General features: G+C 32.2%; 1 long non-coding RNA gene across 1 annotated transcript in view; it reads right to left on the bottom strand.

The window, feature by feature from the left end:
• Positions 1 to 332: 332 nt before the first annotated feature.
• Positions 333 to 6,000, bottom strand: part of LOC124423670 — a 29,598-nt gene continuing 23,930 nt past the window's right edge. Inside the window, exon 3 of the long non-coding RNA XR_006942131.1 lies at positions 333 to 566. This is a non-coding gene — a long non-coding RNA (uncharacterized LOC124423670). The remainder of the gene's footprint in view (positions 567 to 6,000) is intronic.

Here is a 6,000-nt window from a genome sequence, read left to right as displayed (position 1 = left end):
ATAGTTTGTTGTGAACAAAACTACTCGTAAAAACAAAAAAAGAAAAAGAAAAAAAAAAACAAAAAAAAAGAAGAAGAAGAAAAAAAGAAAAGAAAAATCTTAGAAAAATATTATGAGTTACGTCTGTAAATCAATTTGATTATAAATGAAATAATTTTAATTATTTAGAAGATATTTTTAATAATTTGTATCTTTCCTCCTATCACGATTCTCTTTATATACTATTTGATGCTTGACGACGATCAAACGACAAGTTTATAAATAAGTTTACCGAATAGCAAAAAAAAAAAATTCCAATGGTGAGTGATCATAGAAAGACTTACGTAATATCGCCAAATTTGAGCCGAGTCTGTACGAGGGCACAACTCTTGTAATCACTGGTGGTAACAGCCCTCCTTCTTCTAGCAGCATAAATCGGAGCGTCCGGCGGCATTCCTCCGGTGGCATCGTTTGAATTATTAGGCCCAGCAGCTCCATGAAAAGTGAGGCCCGCACCTCCACGCACCTGCGGGCTACTGCCACGCCGACGCGTAGACACGTGCCGGCCTCCGACGCTTCCCAACATCCTGAAAAGACATTATTGGAATCATTTTTTAGATCTCTGCGAAATTGAAGAAAATTCGAAAAAGAAAAAGAAAAAGAAATGATAACACAGACGTAAGATAAGCAATTAGCCGACGAAAAATTGATAAGCAACGAAAAGAAAAGCTAAAAAAAGAATAAAAAAAAAGAAAAAATAAAGAACGATCTCTGGCTTAATTAGATCAATTTCTTAGCTTATTTATTAGCTAATCTTAAAGATATATCTGAGAACGAAAAGTATAATCTATTTGCTTACGTACGATTATGTTATTATCCTATTTTTCCCTACCTTCAACCAAGGCTCATTGGCCTTTCCAAAAAAAAAAAAAAAAAAAAAAAGAAAAAAAAAAGAAAAAAATAAAAAAGAAAAGAAAGAAGAAACGTAAAAGATAAGAAAATAATTTTTTTAATTCTTTTTTCTCCATTACCATCTCAATAATTCTTTTTCCCTTTTTTTTATATTTTCTATTTCTTCGAGATACAAATCAAATTATATATCCATTCTCATCATTTATTATCTTTCTCTTAGACCTTTCATTTTCTAAAAGCATGACCGACGTTCCATAAACGATATTTTATCGACACCATACGCTTATTCGCCGAAAGAAAGGACATCGACCAGGTATATATATATATATATATATATATATATATATATATATAAACACACACACATCTATCTATCTATGTCTGTATATGTACACTCGTAATACTCTATTAATTACTTCTGCTACCGTTCCATTTCTATTTTTCAAATATCACTATTGGCGTTTTTTCTCTCTCTCTCTCTCTTTCTTTTTTCTATTTTCTTTTTTCCCTTTTTTTTTTCTTTTTCTCTATCAGCCAAACCGCCTTCATTTCCTGAACACGTCCAAAACGAAACGAAGCGACCGATACTTTGGTTTATTTAGTTAATATAAATCTTTCGATTGACGGGAGAAAAAAAGAGAAATTTATCTATACACATACACACACACACACACACACACACATATATATATATATATATATATATATATATATATATATAAAAGAGATAAATTTCTTGAATGGAAAGACGTAAAAATAAAAGAGAAAAGAAAAAAAAAAAAGAAAAAAGAATAGAAATATATAATAAATATGAAAAAAAAAAAAAAGAAGACAAAAAGCCGCTTGCATTTACTCGTAACATTCAATCTATACATATGTATTCCCATGTAAGTTGTGATATGACGAAGCCGGCAAATAAGTAGTAACTTATATCAGTCAGTTCTATAAGTCAGACACGAATAAGACACTCATTATGTAAAAGGCAATCTATTAAAGAATATCTGAGTAATCGTTAGGAGCAACGAACTATAAATTCCACCGTGTCTTTTCCTTCGATCGATAAGAAAATATAGAAAAGTTCAAGCTTGAAGAACGTTCGGCAAAATTTAAGTATCATTGACTTTAAATCTCGCCAATTGCTATTTAAAGGGAACAAACGAAGTTCGTATACACGTATCTGTGTAACCGTACATATGTGTGTGCGTGTACATATGTATACGAATAGAAACGATCATTGTAAATCTTCGGTTAGTTATTTTTCCAACCTGCGAATATTTGTTCTCCTCTAGTATTTTTTTTTCCTCCCTCTATCTTCTCCAAGTCACCCCTTTCAACCCCAAAAGCAGTAACATTAAAGCGTTCCCTATTTATTCCCTTGAATACACGTATTATACATATACATATACATACATATATATATATATATATATATATATATACACTTTCGCACAAGTGGAACTTCGCTATTTGTCCTTATTAAGTTTCACCGTGGACTTCACGGAACAAACGACCATAAGATCCTTTGTCCCTGTTTTCTCGTTAAAAAGGAGTTAAAACTAAAACCGTGAAGCGATAAACCGTTGTAAACGATAAAATTGATACGAAGATGTATCAATTTATATTGAAAAATGTTATATATATACATTTAATACAATTCCTTTTCTTATCTTTTATTTATTCTTTTTTTTTTTTTTTTTTTTTTTTTTTTCATACAAATACCATCGAGAAATTGAAAAAGGGAAACAAGAAAGTAAAAGAAAAATGGAGCTCTCGTATCGATTCGAGACGTAAAAGAAACGTTTAAATCTATTAAAATGTCTTTCATTAATTCTTTCTACGAAATTTAATTTGATCGAAATTATTGCATCGAACCATATCGATCCGCTCTAAGAAATATCCTACAATTATTTTTTTCTTTTTTCTTTCTATCTTTCTTTCCTCTTTACGTTGCAACATCACGATAATTGAAATCTTGAATAATTTTGAAACAATATTTCGCGAACTTATTCATTACGTTTATAACGTAATGTTGCATATACGTAAACATTTTTAATAATAAACGAGTGTCTTCGTTAAAAAAAAAAAAAAAAAAAAAAAAGAAAAAGAAAAAGTGGAAAAAAATTACTTAACTACTTAAAAATTTACTATAGACAAGTATTGTCATTCTCGCTAAATAACACCTCCCATGATGGTAAACACTTGTGCTAGCTTAACCAATTAACACGTGTGTTTGTTTATATTTGTAGGAGAGAGAGAAGGAAAGAGAGAGAGAGAGAGTATAGGACTCGTACACTTCCTGGCATCATACTACAAAGCGTGATAATTAAGGAATCATATCACGATAAACTAGAATTCATATAGATACATAAATACATAGATTACATGGGTATTTACAAACATACATTTGTACTACTACATAAATATCTGTCGTATATTCAATTACAATCTGTTTTCCATTCGTATGTCGAATCGCTAATGAAAATCGTTTTCAATCGTTTAAAATTGAAGAAAGATAGTACTATCTCTCTCTCTCTCTCTCTCTCTCTCTCTCTCTCTCTCTCTCTCTCTCTCTCTCTCTGTCTGTCTCTCTGTTTCTCTCTCTCTTTCTGTCTCTCCTCTCTCTGTTTCACTCTGTCTGTCTATCAATTCGTTCGATTTTACAAATGCCGATAGCTTTCCGGCTTGTCCCTCGTTCCTGGCATACAAAATAGCCATTCTAAACGTTTATACAGGGAGACAGGGGGAGAAGGAGATTAATCGTTAAGAAGGAGAAGGACGAGGGGTAATGGGGTAAGGGTGATAAGAGTTAGGGAACGGATAGGAAGAGAGGAAGACGAGTTGGGGAAAGTATCTGGTGGCGTGAGTGAAGAGAGGTAATTTTCACTTCGCCAATTGATATCCCGTAAAACAAATTCGCGGTAACTGATCGAGAAAATTCATTCGTCGGTATGATTTCTGTATATGGCGGGACAATTCCAACAATTCGTGTTACTTACACACATACGCGAATTATTATCGACTCGTCGTTGTCCATCGGTACGGTCAAAATGAATTACAATCCATTACGCGCGTAATTGAGCACCGTTCACGCAGCCGGATATAATGCGGAATTAGATGACGTTAAGTAGATTATGTGTATGTCTATGTAAGTATACATATATATATATATATATATATATATATATGCATGCATATGTACATATACAACGTATATGTGTATTGAAACGTGTATATATGTATATATGTATGTATGTATGTATGTATGTATGTACATATACGCATGCAGGAAGCAACAAATATTAGTAGGAGATGCTATCCTCATCGGTAAATCTTTTATAGGAAATTTGATACTATGAAATATATGAGGATACAATTAAGATATTATATAACCGATGTTAAAATAATAAAACGAGATAGGTAATCTACGCGAAAAAAAAAAAAAGAAAGAAAGAAAAAAAAAGGAAAAGAAGAAACAAGTAAAAGCGAAGCTTTCGAATATCTTTATTAATGTGTATTTATTTATTTAACGTGACTCATGTAGATATTATCGATAAAGATATTTAATTTTGTTAAATATGTTACAATATAATATAACAATGTATATTGCTGTTATTACGAAGTATTGAAATTAACTTCAGATTATAACTCAATTTCTGATCATGCCTACGAAATTATAAAGTGAAGTTTATTAGTATTATTATTTATACCACAATAGATAATTACGGCCACATATATACAGTTATAACGATATGAAATGCTTCGTGTTACGAGGCAACAATACAAAACTTTGTACGATGAATAGAAGTCGGATAAAATTATTGTAAAGAAAAGAAAAAAAAAAGAAAACAAAAAAAAAATGAAAACAAAAAAAAATGAAAAGAAAAAAAAAAAAAGACGAAAAGAAAAATTCCAATTCAAATACAAATAAAAAGAAAATATACGAGCGAACACGTAAATAGAAGTTCGTTTAACGCGTTAAATTTACACTCGGTTGTAGAAAATTCAAACTAAAATCTTCAAATATATATGTAAGTAAAGATTGTTAAATGCATAATTGCAATCGGTCGAATCGAAGCGAGATAAAAGAACAGAGCGAAACAGAACGAAAGAAAAAAAAAAAGAAGTAAATATAACAGATAAATAAATACGTTGCTCGCGTGAATGAAAGAAAAAAAAAGTATATTATCGATGTAAAAGAAAATTATTCAATTTATAGTTTGAATCGATCGAAAGGAAATAGTCTGTATCATTGTTGGATATAAAGGGAACATTGTTTAATAGGATACACGTGATCCGTTCATTCATTTTGTAAAACTACCATGATTAAGAATAAGGTAGGTAAGTATCTCAAAGGATATCATCACTTTCTCTCTGTCTCTTTCTCTCATCAAGATAACTCGAATGAAACACGTGATAAGAGGAGAGACGTCCGTTCATTGCTTCTCTCTCCCTCTCTCTCTCTCTTTCTCTCTCTCTTTATCTATCTATCTATCTCTCTTTCTTTGGTCACTTCGATCCGGAAAGGCTTTTGGTAGGATAATGAGAAATCGAACGACAAGGGTGTATCGGTACCGTTTATGTAGGCGTTTAGGAGGTACATAGTCTATATACTCCATTCGATGCTTTCCCATCATTCACCCTTCTCCCACCCTCTCTCTATCTATCTATTTATCTATCTATCTATTTATCTATCTATCTATCTATCTATCTATCTCTATCTATCTCATTGCGTCCTTTCATCTCTCTGCCGGTCGAAATTTTAGGATAGCAACCTGTTGCTAGGCACCCCAGAGACCTTTTACCCCGCCCTCTACGTTACTCGACAACCCCAGCTTGCTATCTCCCTCTCTCTCTCTCACCCTCTCTCTCTTTCTCTCTCACTCTATCTCTCTCTATCTCACTCTATCTCACTCTATCTCTCTCCCTCTCTCTCTACCTATCGTTCTCTTTATTCCTTCATTTTCTTCTCTCTCTCTCTCTCTATCTATCTCACTCTATCTCTCTCTATCTATCTCACTCTATCTATCTCTATCTCTCTACCTATCGTTCCCTTTATTCCTCCATTTTCTTCTCTCTCTCTCTCTCTCACACACACACACACACACAACC

The sequence above is a fragment of the Vespa crabro genome, chromosome 4 (genome assembly GCF_910589235.1).
Source record: "Vespa crabro chromosome 4, iyVesCrab1.2, whole genome shotgun sequence".
NCBI classification, from domain to species: domain Eukaryota; kingdom Metazoa; phylum Arthropoda; class Insecta; order Hymenoptera; family Vespidae; genus Vespa; species Vespa crabro.
This window is presented reverse-complemented; position numbering and strand designations above follow the sequence as displayed.